The sequence below is a fragment of the Cyprinus carpio genome, unplaced genomic scaffold (assembly GCF_018340385.1).
Source record: "Cyprinus carpio isolate SPL01 unplaced genomic scaffold, ASM1834038v1 S000006747, whole genome shotgun sequence".
In the NCBI taxonomy this organism is placed as follows: domain Eukaryota; kingdom Metazoa; phylum Chordata; class Actinopteri; order Cypriniformes; family Cyprinidae; genus Cyprinus; species Cyprinus carpio.
In genome coordinates, this window is record NW_024879346.1 from 401,679 (window position 1) to 422,404 (window position 20,726).

Here is a 20,726-nt window from a genome sequence, read left to right on the forward strand (position 1 = left end):
TGAACTCTCACATCAGTTAAATGGGAAACAAAACAGAGATACTCTTAACTAGCTCCATAGGGCTCTAGGCACTCATGACTTTGACAGTTGTTTGTGAAACCAAAAGAGAGTCCTACCATAAAAGAAACTCAATTTAACTGCCAGAGCTTTATAAAAATGGCCCCTCATTCCCGCAATTCCCAAAACCACTGTTTACTGCACAAAAATAGATGGCAAAAAACCCAGTAACAAGTACCCCTAAATCTGCTTTTCTTTTGACACACACACAAAAGGTTTCTGGGCTAATGCAAGATTTCCATTAAGTGTGGCCTATTTTTCTTTTTTTTTTCTTTTTTATCATCAAGAATTCCGAATCTTCATCTGAAACAGCTTGGTTAATTAATGAACTGGGGACAAATCAAGTCAAGGCGGTGGATGAACGGCATGCAAACCCTTCAAGTTCTCTGGAAGGTTCTCTAAAAATATAACTCTGACACCTCAATACACAGAAAAACAGGTTACACTGATAATAGTATGAATTCCATGGAGTGTATGTGAGAGGTTGAATCTCACACATGTCAAGGTCAACCCCCCCCCCCCCCCCCCCATGAAAAATAAATTACATTTTACATATATAAATTGAAGTCTATTATTAAAACGAACAACATTTTTAGTATCGTGACATTTTTGGATTACGAGCCCAAATTCTAATTAGCATTCTTTTCAGTAGTTTTCTCAAAGTTCATACTCATTATATTCTTAGTACTGAAATAGAGTAATACTATAATATGTAACGGTTTTGTAATTTCAATAAAAAATTATAATTTCAATAAAAATTAAAGCAGTACTAACAGGATGTACACTACTGCCCTAAAGTTTGGAGTTGGTAAGATTTTTACGTTTTTGAAAGAGGTCTCTTATGCTCAAAAAGGCTGCACTTATTTGATTAAAATGATGAAATACTATTACAATTTAAAATAACTGTTTTCTATTTGAATATGTTTTAAATTGTAATCTATTCCTGTGATGCAAAGCTGAATTTTCAGCATCAATACTCCATTCTTCATGATCCTTCAGAAATCATTCTGATATACTGATTTACTGCTCAAGAAGCATTTCTCATTATTATTAATGTTGAAAACAGTTCTACATAATACTTTTTTTTTTTCAGGATTGTTTGATGAACACAGTTTAAAAGTACAGCATTTTTTGAATAACGGAATGCAAGTATAACTATAAGTAAAATAATACTAATAATTTAAATGTAAATTATTTACAATTTAAATAATATTTTCTTGAAATATTATTTAATATTAATATAGGCTTCATTTTCATTAAGAAAACAGCATTCCTTATTCATTTCTTTTGATTTTGGGGTGGAATATGACCAGAACGTGTTCTTGACAGATTTCCAATGAGAGAATCTACAGGCCTTTGAATATTGAATAAGCCATTTCACTCTAAGCTTTCATAATATATTAAGAAAGAAAGAGCGGGAGAAAGAAAATAGAGAGACATACAGGTGACATTTACTTAAGCCATTTATGCTCCACGTGTCCAAAGTAGCTGGTAATTTGATTATAGACAACGCTCTCTAAGAGCTGAAAAAGAGTGTTGTTCCTCGGGTTAAAACAAGGAAATTTCAATCTTGTTTTGATATGGTATTTTTTCCTCTCAGTATGGCATTTTGTCGAACAAGATGAGGGTCTCAAATGTGCGGAAACCTCGACTTATTAAATGACATTTCAGTACACAGTTATTTCCACCATGGAAAATGGAAAAATATGTAACATCTGAAAAGACAGAATACACAAGCCAGCCTGCCTCATTCACTGGCAGTTCACTCTCAAAGAAAGCTACTTCATATTTACTTCTACAAGCCCGAGCACCACTTACCAGTATGTGACCAGCAAAACAAATGGCGAGGATCAAGGCGAGCAGCAGGAAAGCCATTCCGTATGAAACTCCAAGGACGGTAGTTCTGTGAGAGACAAAATCATCAGATACTCCAAAGAATATTTACTCATCATCCATGTATGCCTGCTATAATTTGTTTCTCACGCGATCATCCAGTATTTATGCAATCTCTGACATGAAAAGAGCAGAAATAGATGTAATGCCATATATGGAGTGATTAACCAATGCCCAGCATGTTTGAATTTTGGTATTTTTTGGTGATTTTTGGTAGTACCTGTCTGTGTAAAGCTTAATGGCACAATGTTTGATGGATGTAGCGGTTGGTTGGTATGTGGCTGATAAGGGGTTGTAAATACTTATTAGTGCACTGCTAGCCATTGCTAGGTGTTTTGGGTGATTGCAAGGTGATTGCTACCTGCTCCAGGTCAAAATAACCCACCATCAAATCCACCATTAAGACATTTTGCTCTTGAGATATACAGTACCCCACGTCAGTGTTATTATTTTTTTAATGTACCATTATATTATTTATTCATATTTTTAATTTGATTTCATGTTTATATATTCAGTTTTCATTTTATAATTAGTGTAAGTTTTATTTATTGTATGTGTTTTTTTTTTAATAGCTTTAAAAATATAATTTTTTTTTTTTAACTATTTAGTTTTTTTTTTCGTTTTAGTTTTTAGCAATTTAATTTAAAATTATTTCAGTTTGTTGCTAAGGCAAAATTTTAAAATGTATTTATTTTTTAATATAATAATTAAATGTTATTTTTATTTTACCATTAATTTCAGTAATTTTACTTAAACTTATTTATTTATTCCAGTTAGTTGCTAATGCAGCATTCACATTTTTTAAGTTTTTTTTTTTTTAATTTAATAATTCTATTTTTGTTTAGCTTTAATTAATTTTAGTACTTCAACTTAATGGAACTGTATGTACCTTCAAAATGATTCCAAAAACTAACATTTCAAGGTAAAAAAACAGAAATATTAGTTTCAAAATCGCTCTGATGGTACATTGACTATTAATAAGACAAATGTCTTCTGTTTCTTTCTCATGTTCCCCTTAATTATCTATTCTGGAAGTATGTCAGTTTTGAAGTTTTATTTCAGCTTTCAGCTTCTCAGCAAAACAATTTTCAATAGTTTTAGTTTTGGTTAACAGTAACAACACCAGCTCAGATGCCTTCTTCAGTGTAGATCTTTGGTTTTTTTTTTTCACTTTTTTGCTTAGAACAATACAACATCTTAGAACATATATTTTCATTGATATAATAGTGTTGGTATAATTGTGTGGTTAAATGTTGGATTTTTGGGTTTGGGGTTTTTTGGTGAATTTGGATAAGTTTGGTCAAGAATTTAGTCACATATTTTAAAAATGGATTTTTCACATATGAACAAAAATGTTTAGTTCCAGTCTTTGCGGTGCCATATCTCACTATACATCTGTTATAAAATCAATGTGAGGAAGTGAGAACTCAGCTTGAGAGAAAGCGCTGTGCTCTCGGCTCTTGTGAATGTGTTCTCAGTCAACATGAGCAGTAAATTAGGCTGATGTCTTGCATAGATTTTTCTGACTTCATACAAAAGGAGACATAATTTCCAAACCAGAATGGCCTCTGATTAAAAAAATAATAATCTATAACAGTCTGCTCAGGGCTGTCTTTTTCAGACAGACATTGATGTTCCCATCACCCAGTTCTTTATCATTGCACTCATTTTCTCTCAGTTGTGTAGATATGTTGTAATATTATTATGCGTCACTTGGTTTAAGTGCTGTGGGAGACGGCAGTGCAATTGCGTCAGGAAAGACAATGAGATACTTTGAAGATGCCGTGGAGATGGTACTTACTTTGGCAAGACTAAGACCTGCACTATAAAGATGCAGAAGAAAATGAGACAAGCACACGTGACGTAGTACTTGAAGGCAGGCAGATTTGTGGCTCTGTACTGTTAGAAGAAAAGAAAAAAAGAAAAGAAATATCTCAGCTCTTTCAGCATCTTTGTTCAAGTGTTTTTCTCACAATGACGCGCATACAGTATTTGCCATTCAATGACACATCTCAAGGTGGAATGTACCTCTCTCTCGAGTGTCTTATTGTGAAAGAACAAGAGAGATCGCTTTGAATGTCCTCTGACTATCAGCCACGTGACTCTGGTGGAAAAGATAAGCATACCTTCAGCCACTGTCTGGTGGAAAGAAAGCATAAATTAAGTCATTTATAACAATTAAATTCTCATTGCAACAATGAATCGCTTTTATAATAGCTTGTTGGGGTGATATTGGGATTGTGTTATACTGTATATTGAGCTCCGAATCGACCAATAATGAAAATGCTTCTATTTTAGATTTTTCTATTTAATATAAATATAAATAATTCGATAAGTATTAATTTTAATTTTGTTATTCAATTTATTTTTTGTTTTGTTGTTCTTGTTTATTTTATTAATTTTTTTAATTTGTTTTTTTTTTTTTTTTCTAAATACATTTTAAATGAAAATTATTAAAATAAATAATATATATATATATTAAATAAATTATATTTTATATATGTGTATTATATTTGATTTTTCTTTTTTTAGTGTATAAATTTTTTTTTTTTTTTTTTTTGCTGATTTAAATCAGATTTTGAATCCCAGATTTTCATTGTGAGGTCAGACTTGATCCTTGCTATCATTTAGCTATTTTTTGTGTTTTCATGAGTTCCTCCTCCATATGAATACAGAGCATTAAGATGCTCACTTCTGTGAGTTGATGCCATCAATAGTGCGAATGATTCTTTCGTTCAACTCCTCTTCAAATCTCTTTTTCTGTGATTTTGTTCTGAAAGGGAAGAAAAATGGGGGAGAGAGACTAACCAACCATGGAAATGTAAACAAGGTCAGTGTGAAAGTTCAGAAAAGTTATTCACTTGAATTTAGATTTTTGCTTTTTTTTGTTATATAAAGCAAATAAACAGTAAAAAAAAAAAAAACAGGGACCTTTCCGACCTATGTTGAAAGTTGTAGCGTGCCCTAATTGGCACATCCTGTAAGAAAAAAAATGTTACACATGTTATTAATAGAGCACTATTAAGTGCTTCAAGCAAAACTAGTCCTGATGACTGTAATCACCATTTAAATCTTGAATCAGAATGACTGTATGTTTTTGCATTGTGTAGCTCAGTTGGCCTCACGTGTGTGTTGATCTCTTAGCCGTTCCTCGTTGGTCATGCTGTACTCGATGGGTGGAGGTTAGCAAAACGTTTTTTTTTTGGCCGCTCCCCCCAGGGATCTCGATTGGGGACTAATACTGCGTCATGCGGTGTACAGTACGCCGCCTCATCTCTGACCCCAGCCAGAGTGGTGCGAAGACGAGCAGGTAGCGGGCGGGACTCACGTTTCTTCTGCCTACGCATGAAGTCCGTGCACACCATAGCTTGACAGTACAAGTCTAACCTGGATTGTGTTACAGGCTTTAGAGGTGTTAGACGCACAGCAAATCCAAACAATCGGACAAGAATATTGACTACTGAAGTGTGTGGGTCACAGGTGTTTGTTTTGTAAATACATTTTTGTTTATTCAAGTGTAATTTACGTGATTGATGACTCTGCTACGATCTTTCTGTCTACTCATGGATTCTAAACAATTTTGGTACCTGGTGTTTTCCGTCACTACTTGATGTCCGTGTAAAACCTGAAGGTCTGAATTGGAAAAACCTGTTAGAAAGCCCACTGGTGTGCAGGACTGGATTTCTAATCATGATTATGAGTCAGTTCCTAAAGGATCCTAATGGGAATCATATACAAACATACCAAGCATCTGCTAAAACTAGTATAACTCGCTAAAAAAAAGTCCTAAAACTAGAATTAATGATTACAGTATTAACAGTTCATCGGAGAATCTAATTTGATTGTAAGGGATTCTTAACAATTTGAGTTGCTTTCCTTAGGACCCAAAATTACTCGAGTTCCAAATTATGATCGATCCCCTAGCACACAGGGACATGGGTATTCTTCATTAAAATAAATAAAATAAAATAAAATAAAATAAAATAAAATAAAATAAAATAAAATAAAATAAAATAAAATACAAAAAGGTACAGGGGTAAAAAATTTGATAAAAAAATAAATATTATACATATTACAAAATATACATGCAAACTTAATTAAATTTGTTAAACTCAATTCTTCACACTGCTTTGGAATGATGTTTACTGTGAAAATCTCTACAAATAAAATTGAATAGAGCTGAAATTGTTTCTGTTTAGGTTAACATTTAACAATATTAAAAAAACAGTATAGAGAGTAAATATTTTAACACTTGTCTCCGGCTTTGTACAGAGACAATATTAAAGCCATTTAATACATTTTGAAAACAACATTGTATTCACAACTAATATCACGTATAAATTCAAGCCTGAAAATATAAAAAAAGGGGGAGCTTAAAATACATATTCATTCATGTAAAAGCGGCGTTACACATGAATTCATATGTATCTTAGGAAAGGGGTCTCTTGTAAGAGGTTTGTCCTATTTGAGGGCGCTTGACACCAAAGTTAGAAACCCCTGCTGCAGTCTAAAAGATAACAGAGGCTCCCTCAAATCTGTATGGTCTACTTTACAGCAGCTTGACTCCATGGCAGTCGTTCATTAGAATAAAACAAAAAATGCAAATTGGCATTAACTGAACAACAGGGTGATAAAAGAAAAGAGAGCAACTAAACAAACAAGCAAAAGCCCTCCAAACTCAAATGCAGTTATCATAATGGCAGTGTGGAGGGAGTGGGTGTGCAGTGGGCTGTTATGATAAGAGGGCAGAAAGGCTCGAACTGAACAGAAATAAATGTATGAGTCTCTTATGAGGAAAATTTGCTGCTTTTGTTACCTCGGGCAAAGCAAATGCATTGTTGAAAAGTAAATAAGGCACTGGATAAATAATAAAAATAAATAAATAAAAGAATAGGCATTGTTATTTGAATATATGGTGCCAGGCATTATGCTGTCTGGGGGCTGAAAAGCCCACACACATCTGAATGAACGGATATTCAGGAATCTTCTGGGTCTTGATGCCTGTTTCCTCGAACTTGTGTTGAGATAAACACTCTTCCCAGGTTTGTCAAATATGAGCACAAAGTCACGTTTGTGTAACTGCAAAGTCTAAATATGGTAATTATGCTAATTAGTGCTCAAGGTGAATTGAATGCAATGCTAGTTTGAAAAGTTCAGTTGCATAACTAGACACATTATGATATGATTTATTAACATACATCATACAGCAGATGTTTGTTCGGCTATGATTAATACTATGTTTAACTAATTTTCTGTGTAATAAACAGACATTTTTGTTATTTATAATTATGTTGCTTATTTAAAATTTGTTTTATTGTTTCCACAATAATTATTATCATAGCTGATATTTGTTATAAACCCCTAACACGATTAAAGCCAGTAAGAAACGCACAGCAACAGTGTTTTTCTTCAGAGAATGTAAATGTCTTGTTATTTATAAACGTGAAAGCTAGACTGCGTCATTTTTTACCTTCGGGTTGATGACTAGGTACGTGATGATGCCGTGCTCTTTCAGGTAAGAATCTCTGCTTTGTCCGTTGCCTGGCTCGACTTGATACGCTCCTTTCAAATGTTCCAGTGTCACAGAAGAGATGTGAACCCGTCTGGAGAGGAGCACACAACTATTACAGGCTGGGGAATGAAAGAACACTTCACAAAAACAGGTGCATTATGTGAGTTACCACAAAATGTTCCAATGCTCACAGAGACAATCGAGATATGAAAAATGAATGTAGTGCTTGGCGTTTTATTTAACAAACACTCATTAGAAGCACAAAAGCACATTCATTGTGCTCTCAAAAAAGCATTTTTATTTACGTCAAGAACCCTCCATGAGCATAATAGCACTTGTGGCAAATATGTGAAAATGGGGAAAAAGAAAAGTCATATGCTGATCTTACCCAGGTACACCCCCCGCCTCCATGTGATTGGCCAGGGTGACGTCATGTGACCAAACATCATACTGCCATTTCTGAAGGCCGATCACACCGCAGAGAACATTCCCAGAGTGCACTCCAACACGCATGTTAATGTCAACCACGGTAGCATCTCTCACTTTCCTGAAATAACAAGTTAAGTTTACTCATTGTTTACTATTACTACTTTATACATTTTAATACAACAAAACAAAACAAAAAAATAAATCACAGTGTTTGCCGTAATAGTGTAACTGAATATGTATTTATGTAATTCATTGTTAGAAATTGGATTAATTAATCAGCATATTATAAACTGTATTATTTAATCAGCATGTAATTAATTCAAAATGTATTTTAATCAATTATCAGAATTAAATATATTCTTATTACAAAGTTTTTAAGGAAATGTATTTGAAGGCACAATTAATATTTGTCTATTAAACTTATTGTAAGCATAAACCTTTAGATCGAAAGGTTTTTTTAAATCATGAGAAAAATTTTTGATCTCTCTTGACAGGTTTATACAACATTTATGTAATAAGGCAAGTTTTCTTCTTCCAGTTGGTCCCATAAAATATCTTTCTTTCCCACAGCATGTACGCACGTCCGGCTCTCTCCCTCCATCCCTTGGAAATGAGGTGAAAAACAGCACCAAATTTCCACTGACCACAACTCAGCTTAACACCAGAAATATTTATAGAAAAGTAATAATCAGCGGGTGCCAGGACTGCAGCGGTACGTGTTTGCTGTTTATGAGGGAGTGTGTCTGGTGCCCCTGTGTATTACATTCCATTTCAGCACACAGAACGTATCATCTTGTGATTTAGATAAGCTAGTTTGAATGTTACCATGTCCCTGCTGGCACAAAACAGTTTAGACCAAAACAGTTTTTTTTTGTTGTTTTTTTTTTATGCAGGCTGGGTTAAGCTAGTTTGGTGCTGGTCTAGTTTGTGTACCAGTATAAAATTGCTTAACCTGCTAAAAAATAAATAAATATAATAAAATAAAAAGGTGCATTGCACCCCTGGAGGTGTGTGTGTTTCTGACAGATCATTTCAGTGTATCTGTCCACACACCATTCTTATTTCCTAGGTGCCCCTCAACCTGAGCTATATTATGTTGCAAAATACAAACCGAAGGGGTTCTCAATAACCCCCCTTAAATGAATTGTGTGTGTGAAAGAAAAATTACTGCAGTAGCGTAACGGAAAGCAAATGTGTGGCAGAAGAGAGCGGAAGAATGAAGAATGGGTGAGGAATCGTAAAAGGGACTGGAAAAAGGAGCTGCACTTTGAGCTGGAGAAAGGAGAATGTGTGGGTTTCAACAATATCACACATCTGAGCCTCTTGAGTACGAGGGTTATTTCAGCCTCAGAGAGGGGATAAAACGACACAGAAATGGTCCCTTGTAGATGATGAAAGGCCGTAATGTGACAAACAGCTCATGTGTAGTGGTTTTAGGGCTTTTAAGCAGATATAACTCTATGTGACTTTTTGTTCTAATGAAGAAATGGAAAATGGATCATGTGCAATCAGCTGGTCATTATCTCAAAATAAATCCTGATAAGCACTGGCTTATGGGACGCCCAGCAGGTATCCCACAGGCTGGGAACCTCAGGCAACCTTATGGCATTGTATGCCAATTATATTTAGGTTAATTAGCCTATTAAGACTGAATTTACATGGTGTTTGCACAGACATTTAAACTAGCACAGATATGTAGGAAAGTAGTTTAGTGGTTATTATGCAAACATATTTTAATGCAGATTGCTGTGATGGACCGATTATCTAATCTATTTTGAGAACGACAGAGTGCTCTTTTACTTGATGGCCTCACACATGTCCAGCCCACCCATTTTCACACAGTTATTGGCATGATCGGTCAGAGGGTCCGGCAAGCCCTTGACACACAGTAATAGCAGTCGCCCAGGATCTTGATCCGCATGCAGTCGTTTATCCTGCATCAAACAAACCATCAAGACAGCCTGTGTAGTAGACATATTGTGTACAGGAAAAATATGAATATCATATCAATATTCTCCTATGCCCGTTAGGTCATGTGATACCTTGGCTATCTGGTCAAATTTGCCGAAGAGCTCATTGAGCATGTAGACAAGTTCTCCAGGTGAACAGTCACTGGCTAGACGTGTGAATCCAACAATGTCTGCATACAGAATGCTGTGGAAAAATAGTCAAAATGTTCAAGAAAAGGAGAATTACGCAAACTGGTAAAGAGCGCGAAATTATGCTTTTGTACAACATTTAATACACACCATAAATATTTTTCTAAATAAGCATTTTTTTTCTCCTCATTTTTCCAGTATCGCAAAAAAATCCTTAAAAATACAGCAGTGTAGACCAACATCATCTGTGATACTGCTCTTATTCCAACAGTTTATTAAACTGAAAACATCTAAATAAATTATAGGCAGTTATTTTGTCTTTTTTTTTCTCACTCAAAGGGAAACAATTCTAAACAAAGCCACGGCAGAATTCAACTGTTTTGTTCAAAAACTCAATTATAAAGACAAAAGTCACTTGTTGAGTGACTGATTCAATGACTCACTCATTAAAGAGATCAGCTTGTTTTGTTCCTGAATGAATCTGTTTTTCAATGAATTGTTGAGTTAATTATTTAATGACTCACTCATAAAGAGAGCAACTTGTTTTGTTCCTGAATGAATCTGTGTTTTTCAAGGAATTTTTGAGTGAATGATTCAATGATTCACTTATATAGAGATCAACTTGTTTTGTTCCTGAATGAATCTGTTTTTCAATGAATTGTTGAGTGAATGATTCAATGACTCATAAAGAGAGTTATTTGTTTGTTCCGGAATGAATCTGTTTTTCAATGAATTGTTGAGTGAATGATTCAATGATTCACTTATATAGAGATCAACTTGTTTTGTTCCTGAATGAATCTGTTTTTCAATGAATTGTTGAGTGAATGATTCAATGACTCATAAAGAGAGTTATTTGTTTTGTTCCGGAATGAATCTGTTTTTCAATGAATTGTTGAGTGAATGATTCAATGACTCACTCATAAAGAGAGTTATTTTGTTTTGTTCCGGAATGAATCTGTGTTTTTCAATGAATTGTTGAGTGAATGATTTCTTATGAATTTGAAATGACTCACTCATAAAGAGAGTTATTTGTGTTGTTCCGGAATGAATCTGTTTTTCAATGAATTGTTTGAGTGAATGATTCAATGACTCACTCACCAAAGACAGCAACTTGAGTGAAATGATTCACTTATATAGAGATCAGCTTGTTTTGTTTCTGAAATTAATCTGTTTTTCAATGAATTGTTGAGTGAATGATTCAATGACTCACTCATAGAGTTATTAGTTTTTTGTTCATGAATGAATCCTGTTTTTTTCAATGAATTGTTGAGTGAATGATTTAATGACTCACTCATAAAAGAGTTATTTGTTTTGTTTCTGAATTATCGTCTGTTTTTCAATGAATTGTTGAGTGAATGATTCAATGACTCACTCATAAAGAGAGCAACTTGTTTTGTTCCTGAATGAATCTGTGTTTTTCAATGAATTGTTGAGTGAATGATTTAATGACTCACTCATAAAGACAGCAACTTGTTTTGTTCCTGAATGAATCTGTTTTTTCAATGAATTGTTGAGTGAATGATTCAATGTTTATTTTTTTATGAATGTGTTTTTGACTGAATCCGTCACTCAATCCTTCTGTTTTTTCAATGAATTGTTGAGTGAATGATTCAATGACTCTCTCAAAGAGAGTTTTTTTTTTTTTTCCTGAATTAATCTGTTTTTCAATGAATTGTTGAGTGAATGATTCAATGACTCACTCATAAAGAGAGCAACTTGTTTTGTTCCTGAATGAATCTGTGTTTTTAATGAATCGTTTCAAATTATTCAGTGACAAAATCATTCACTTGTTGTAAAAAGTCACTAAAAACTCCTCACCACTAACACAGACTGACTGTCCTGATTGAACACAGAAAAACTGATACAAACTGTAAAAGGTGCTGTTGGACTGTATATCATTGCTCTTGGAATGCTGCTCAGCCGATCAAATCTGAGGACTAAAAAAACTGCTGTATGGAAAAAAATTTTCTATGGTAATTGGACATTATACCACAAATGCTGTCCAACTTAACTTTTACTGAACCTTAAACGCTCCTCTAATACGACTGCCAATATCCTTCAGTAACATTAATGACATGAGTGCGTGGCCTGCCCTGGAAGCTACTCTGTGAAATCCATTGTGACTTAGAGATACAGAACATTATGTAGATGCCAAGAAAATATGATTCGCTTTTTCCTTCAGTCAGTTACACTGAGAATGAGCAGAGCAACAGTCAACCTCACAAATCAAAAGGATAATATATGGAAATAAAACAGCTTTGAAGCAGAAAGCAAAAACAGCAAAGGACTACTTGTCCTTCAAAGCAATGAACAAAACTACATTTGTGTTTTGATGAAGAGCCTCTTCGACAGTTTGCCCTGAAGATTGTGTTTGTTTTTACTTTTTAATAGAAGCAAACAAAAGTGTCTAGGCACTTTCAAATGAGAGCTACTTATATCTAGGTTGATGAATAACTTGTTTTTTGTGTGCAGACTGAAGGAGGGCAGGATGGTTTGACAGGATCTATTGAGGGTATGACAGCTCGGCGGAGAGCAGGTGTGGTGTTTAGGATATGTATATATTTTCTAGGCTGCCCAGAATAAATCAGCTGAGTGCACAGAATACACTAGTATGTGTATACTATGTAGATATGTACCTACCTTACGTTGGTGTGTCTCTGTACGTAGAGGTTGTGGAAGTTGTTGGTGTTTTCCGCCTGCCCAAATTTAGGCCCCTTCAGAGTCTCTGAATAATCTCTGCCTTCATCACCCTTGCAATGTGGGCGGGCAGCAGAGACAGCAAAAAGACGCTCCTATGGTTGAAAAGAGAGGCTAATCAACACATTATAATGATTTCTGAAGGATCATGTGACACTGAAGACTGGAGTAATGTTGCTGAAACTTCTGCTTTACATCACAGGAATAATTACATTTGAAAGTATATTTCAAAAATTTTAAAATGTAATAATATTTAACAATGTTTTTTTTTTTTAGTGTATTTGTATTCAAATAAATGCAATGAGTATAAGAGACTTTCTAAGAGGTAAATGATCAGAATTGTAAACAGAAACGATGAACACAGACTAGGACTTTAAATGCACAAGCTGATGATTTAGTGGAGCAGGTGAAGGCAGAACTGGTGTTAATATTCATGAGATATTCACTTTTTATAATATTTTTTTTTTTGGGGGGGTTGGGGGGGGTTTGTTTTGTGATAGTTGTTTTTTTAGAGTATCTTGTTGGTCCTGAACAGTTAATCTGCTGCTGGTCTTCACAAAAATCCTTCAGGTCCCACAAATTCTTTGGTTTTCCAGGATCTTTTGTGTATTTGAAGCCTTTCCAACAGTGACGATGAGTTTTTGGGATCCATCTTTCCACACTGAGGAAAACTGAGGAACTCATAAACAACTATTACAAAAAGTTCAAATGGTCACTGAAGGAAAAACAATGCATTAAGAGCCAGGAGTTGAAAACTTGAACCTTGAATTTGAAGATCATGGTAAATTGAACTTATTTTGTCTTCTGGGAAACATGTAAGTACACTTCGGTAGCTTCTGAAGGGCAGTACTAAATGAAAAAAGTTATTTAGGCAAAATTAGAAAACTGTACACATCTTCATCTGTTCAATAGTTTTACCACCCCCTGACTCTTAATGCATTGTTTTTTCTTTTAGTAATAGTTGTGTTTTGAGTCCCCTTAGTTTTTCCCATTGTGTGGAAAGATGGATCTCAAAATCATCGTCATTGTTTGGGGTTCAAATACACAAAAGATGCTGGAAAACCAAAGAATTTGTGGGACCTGAAAGATTTTTCTGAAGAACAGCGAGCAGCTTAACTATTCAGGACCATCAAGAGACTCATGAACAGCTATCAAAAAATAAATAAAAAAAAACAGCTGTGGATCATCCAGGTGTTACTCTACTAGAGGACACTCAATCCCTTACCGTTGCTTACTCTACCCCGGACTCCATTTCCCACAATCCTCTGCATGGACTCATCAATACTCATTGTCTGCACCTGTCTCATTAACCCTGTTTTGTTCACCCTGTATAAACCTGGTTTAGTTTTTCATTCTTTGCAAAGTCTTGTAAGTGTTATACTGCCTCTCTGAGCGTTTCTCCCGTTTAAATGTACCTTGGTTTTTGGATTCTTAGCCTGTTTTTTGGATTACCCTGTTGCCTGTGTTTTCTCCCTTGTTGTTTAGTCAGACTGATTGATTGCTTGCTGTCTGATTACGATTCTGGACTTTCCTAATAAACACTGCATTTGGATCTTCAGTCAGTCTCAGAGTAGTTCCATAACAGCAGATAACAACACAGAATTAAGAGTCAAGTGTATGTAAACTTTTGAACGGGCTCGTTTTTTTAAATTCAACTATTATTTTCTTTTGTGGACTATGTGTAAACGTCTTTTATGTGAAATATCTTATTCATGTCAGTACTTAATAAAACATAACATGCATTTTGTATGATCCCCCTTATTTTGGTAAAATAATTACATTTTGCAGATATTCTGACCACAACTGTGGTATATATACAGTAATATTATTAAACAGTATATATAAACAAATGGTGGATGACTGTTAGAATGACAGACAGAAAATAAGAGAAAAATAACCAATGTGGATGAACAGATTGAATCATAGCAGTGTAACTAACAGATGTCTCCTGTTCTCTAATGAAAAAAAAAAACCCTGATTGTAAAATAAACATATGTGATTCAACTTAAGAACATATGTAGACGTTATTTGCTCAGATTCTGTTTTGAATTTAAACAGGTGAAATCTATTAAGCTTTACACACCATGTATATCTTTTTTTACCATGCTAATTATAGAGATCTTATCAACCAGGCTGATTAAATGACCAATATTTGGTCTTTTTTAAATATTTTTGTCATCAATCGACAGCTGTGCACAGATGGCTGATTAACAGAAGTGGTCAGCATGGTCCACGAATAATGAAAACGTTCTGTTATTTGAATTGTTTGTGAATAAATGGTGTACTTTATCACCATCAGCCACCCTGTTCTTTATTGCATGGCTTTGACCATGTGAAATCCCATATTGGTCAATCACTAATTAAGTCCATTTTTAACTCTGGGTTAAGTTATGCATCACACTTGAAAGAGGGTTATCTCTTTCAAGTGTGTAATATGGAACAAGGATGAAATATGGAACAGGATTGTGTTTGAGGTTTGAAAAGCCCAATCAATTCCATTACTTTTCCCAGCTTCATTTGTTTTCCTCTCAGACCATCCTGCTTAATGAAGGCCAAATAAAAGAAAACAAAATAATGGGGTGTGTGTCAAGTGCTGATTGCGACTGCAGGAAAAGAGGAGAAATTATTTCTACAAATTTTACCGCTGTACTCAGAAGAAGATGTAAATACTTTGAAATAACAATCCATTAATGCATTATTATCAAAAATGAGACAAATCAAAACAGGTTGTCCACACTAATGGCAACTTGTGCTGTGGTCTGAGAGAGTTATTGCTAAAGGAAATGATGTCATTAATCCATAATGTGGTTCTTTGTCTAGAGTACAAATTGGTATAATTGCTGCACAGTTAAAGCAGAAATATTAATTTGCAAAATTTGATGTTCTGTTTGGATGTCCTATTGTAAGTCCTAATATATCACTAAATTACACTGAGGAATAGATTTCTTATGATGAGATATGTAATCTGAAGAAAATGCAGATGTGAATATGGTGGTGTTGTGGAAAATTACCAGGGTGTTGGTGTGGGGTTGCTATGGGGTTCTTTGTGAGTCTTAGGCCGCGTGTCCACCAAGTGGCTAGTGTATTTTTTCAACTGCTTTCAAAGGGAGCGCTGAATTTTTAAAACACCAGGAGCATGACGAGGCGCTGAGCGTTTATTTCACGTTGAGCACTGTGTGCTCTGAGTTTTTTTCTTGGCGTCGAGAATTGAAGAAATGTTCAACTTTCTGTAAAACCACTGATCTATAAAAGAGAACTGGATTGCTCATGACGTCATAAAAGTGAAGCCACTACGCCACCATATTGGTATGTATTCCCATACATTCTATTGAATTATTAGGAAATCGTACAATTTTAATGAAAACAACTACCTGGTCTCATGGCATAAATGTACCTGGGTGCACTTTTTAGCGAGACAAGAAATACGTACCAATAAGTACATATCAATGCAGTTTCCAAAATAAATGAACACTAGAGGCAGTAAAACTCCGACACCTTTTATTCCTTTTCACACAAATTTACAGCGTTTCGATTAATAAAGCGTCATTTTCGCACAACAACTTGAAGAATATCTTGTTATGACTTCAAAACAATATTAATATACTGGGAGACTGAAATCCAGCTTCATATCTATGGGCTTTCATAGGCGGTAAGTTTGTTCAGTAGCTCACGGAGTACGAAGTTGTACTTGAGAGGTGAGGAGCTCCGGTTTGAATCCCGTGTAACTGCGGTTCGACAAAACAGTTCAAATCTGCGTTTAAGGAAGTTATTAAGGCGGGGTTGTTTCATAAAAATGTGTTTTTTTATATGTTTTTTGTTTTTTGTAACTGTTTTGTGTGTTTTTGTTTTTGTTTTTTGTGTGGGGTATTTTTAAAACACGATAGAGCATTATTTTAGTGATAGCCTCCGGATATTTGAATTCTGAACCGCCGCAATAAATACCTGAGGCAACATAACAAAAACACAGCAATATGTACTTATATCAACATAATAAATGTTAAATAATAAAACTAACTTGAAATTTTAACTAAAAGAAATCTCTTCATATAAACAAAGGCTTTGTCTGTGCTCTATTTAAAATGAGAGGCAACCATTTGAATTACTATCCAAAAAAGATGCTAAATACATGTTATTTGGATTGAATAATTTAAAATTTTTGAAGCAAAAACAGAATGGTCTGATTTTAGCTTTGTGAATGAGACGCAAATGTCACTCTCTGACAGCAGGTGGCACTAATGGAACAGCAGGTATTTAAATGCTGCTGCCACTTTAAGACTGAATGCACTGATCTAATATATCTCCTAATGCACACAGGAGATTGTCTGAAACGTGGTTCTCTGTGTGCACTTTGAAGGAGTGCACGCGAATGGTTTAAAACACTTAAATGTTTTAAATCCGAAAGATGATCAACGATCAGCTATGATCTGTTTCACCCCTACAAGCGAGTGAACAACGGCGAATCAAGTTAGGAATTTTAAATCAATATTCAAGATAGACCGTCGGGCAGTTCGGTGTTATTTAAGATTAGGGCGGTGATACATTTTGGTAGCCCGAGTGGATTGGGTTATCGATTTTGCGAGCCCTGCTCAACATATGTGTTACAAATGACAAAGTGCTCATTCTGAAATCTGAATAAAGATTTATGCTTTACACACCTCAATTCTCCTTGTACATTCACTTTTTATGTTTATGTTGATTTTTTTTTTTGTTAACTGCAAAAGTTTCATCAATGATTTCTTTAACAGCATTCAGGTATGATTTAAATGTTGGTTAAATTAATAATTTATTCAACATGCATACATAACATTTTACTCCTATGGAAACTGTAATGCTAGTAAAACGCTACAAAATTTGTACGATTTTGAAAAGTCTGAAATAGACATTGCTCAGTCAGTAAATAAAATACCTTAGTGATTTCAATATATCGCTTATCCTGCCCGAATAGACATAAACATTGGACATAACATCTAAATGAACAATTTACATAGACATACCCTAAACACTAATCCTGTGTGCTGACTTATAAGTTTCATACCGGGTGATTTTAGGTCAAGGTTTTTGCTGTCAGTCAATGGTGCCCTCTGGCTGTAGGGAATAGTAAGATGGCGGCTCAAACACTTCCTGTGGCTTCACCGACTGATGACAGTTTAGAACGCAACGAGCAATCCAGTCATTATATATGAAGATCAGTGGGTAAAACGCAGCACTCATTACTGTCAATTTTTAGTCAGCGGTCTAATCACAGTGCAGGATGGATGGGACACAAATTACATACCGACCAAAACCATCAAACCCTCATTGTACAACAGCAACAGATGAAAAACAAGAAGCACAACAATGGAACAAAATCATTAAAAAATATAACTTCAAGCAGCATTTAAGGGGCCAAGCACAACAGAGGTAAAATGTAGAGGTAAGGAGCTGTCTTTATTTATTCAGTAACGACCAGGGCCCGGTTGCCCAAAATGTTCTTATCGCTAAGTAGTTCTTAACCTATTCCTTAACCTCTCTCTTAATGTTATGGCATGATTCCCGACACGTTCGTACGCTAAGTATATCTTCTGTAAGTCATACTTTCGTAAGGTTGGTCTGGACCATTCGTAAGCTCTCTCTTAGCGTTGTTTGAGCTCAAGACGCTATTTGCCGCCATTGTGCAGCAGTCTTTAGAAATCAGCGCAGCGCAGTACAAGTCAAACTATGGTATGTTGACAATGTTGTGGCTCAAAAATTCTTTTATGTTATGGACATTTTAAGACTAATAATAAAATATGTTCACAATGGATACAGGCCTATTTATGAAGTTGACTTTATTTGGTATCAGAACTAATATGGTGGTAATTAGCCTAGGCTACTTCGTAATGTCATTAAAGAGTTTAAATTGGCAATCACTTTTGATAATTAAAATCTGGCAAACAATTTGGGTCTAAATGGCTAAGATCTATAAATGGGTAAGCATGATTGGTGTCCAGTAAGCGACCAACTATAGCAGCGATCCAACGTGTCCTTGTATTGAATCAAAGACGGCGCCGGCCGCAAAGCCGTTTAGTCCATGTCATTTTTTTTATTCGGCAAAACTTAAGCCCTTTTGACATTTTGCCTGACGTGGCTGTATTAAAAAAATTTGCCTCCCAAGACAACTCATTATGGAGCTGCTGGACCTTCTCAGACCTGTGCTTGCCAGGCTAACGCGGCGGAATATTGCTTTAAGCCCTGAAGTCCAGCTGCTTGCAGCGCTAAGGTTTTTTGCTACAGGGAGCTTCATCGAGGGAGAGGGCTACGGCCTAAGCAAGACCTCGGTGTGGAGGTGTGTCCACACTGTCACCAATGCCCTTCTGCGCCATGCCGGGGATTACATCCAGGGAATTCTGATTGTAAAGTACCTTACCATTAATATAAAGTGTATTACATAATTTTTAGAAGTTCATTAAATCCATGTCAAGAAGCGGCACAAGTGGCACAACGGGATAAGGAGGGTGGATGATTAGCGAGGGATACCCGGTTCGTCTACCCGTCACAACATATCGTGTGAACATATTACTGACGATTTAATAATTTAATTAATAGTCTATATTTTACGGATAACTTAAACTATGTTAAAATAAATGTTACTGGAATAATTTGAGGAATGTTTTGTTTGCATAGAACGTGTTGTTTTTCTTAAGCCCTAATGCAGCTTTGCGTGAAGTTGAAAATCGATTCCTGAGCAATCGATGCCAACTAATTCAGCACCTTCACTTGGGACAGCGCCTTTGTAATGTCGAACGTAAGAGGCAGTGTGATAAGAAGCTTCCTAAGGGACACTTCGGGGAATACACTTAGGAACATAAACAACTTTGGTAAGATATATCTTTCGAGTCTTCTTAGCGCGCTAAGAGTGAGCGTTATCGGGGAACCGGGCCCAGGGTTCTCCAACCCTGCTCCTGGAGAGCTACCTTCCAGCTGACTTAAGTTCCAACCCTGCTTCAACACACCTGTCTGTAATTAAGTAGCCCTGAACACCTTGATTATCTGGTCCAGATGTGGTTGGATTAGGGTTGAAGCTGAACTCTGCAGTATGGTAGCTCTCCAGAGCAGTTTTTGAAGACCCCTGTTAAAGACATTGTTGAAACAGGCTGACAAGGCAGATTAGGTATCATTAGATTCGGTATGCTGCTCAGAATCTACCGAGATCTAACAGCCAAACTGGTCCGAAGTTATAAGCAAAATGATTGTAATTTTTTGTAAATATATTTTGACCAGTAGGTGGCACTGTGCCAGAACTACTCATGTGTCCTCAGGTCATGCTTGTTATATCACATACCAAGTTTGGTCCACATCCACAAGCTTTGCGAAGCTATAGCCTCTTTGCTTTGGTAATATCAAAATCCTGGTATAAAAAAAAAAAGTTCAAAATTCAAAGTGCAAAAAAAATCTTGAACTGTAGAAATTAACATTTTGGAATGCATTCAACTCAGCATGAGCCAAGTATTCAGAGTAGAAAAGAATTGTGGTTCTTAGAATAAAGGGTACAAACCTTTCACCCTTTCAAAAGATACAATTTAGGTACCAACATGTAATTTTTAAAATACTAATGCGTACCTTTAAAGTACTAGTATATATACCATTTAGGGGTAAAAAGGTTCAAAGATGTACTTTTAGATTTTTGTACCTTTTTTTCTGAGAGTGTAAGCTGTCAAATTTTTACATTTACGTTTATTTATTCATTATTATTTTTTTTACATTCACCAAGTTTTATAAAATAAAATAAAATTTATTTTATAAATAAAATTTAAAAAAAAAATATCCTTTTTTTTTTAAAGAAACCAACATATTTATTTAGCAAGGACACATTAAGCTAATCAAAATTGACAACAAAGACACTAAACGGTTTTCTAAGATTTCTATTTTAAAAAAATGTTGTTCTTTTGAGCTTTCTATTCAGCAAAGAACCTGAAAAATGCAAATGCAAAAATGGTTTCCAAAAATGTTAATCAACACAACTGTTTTCTGCATTGATGTTTCTTGAGCAGCAGATCAGCAATTATTAGAATGATTTCTGA

At 35.1% G+C, this 20,726-nt stretch overlaps 1 pseudogene; it reads right to left on the reverse strand.

Annotated features, from left to right (window-relative positions):
• Positions 1-20,726, reverse strand: part of LOC109066542 — a 60,921-nt pseudogene that overhangs the window by 10,591 nt on the left and 29,604 nt on the right.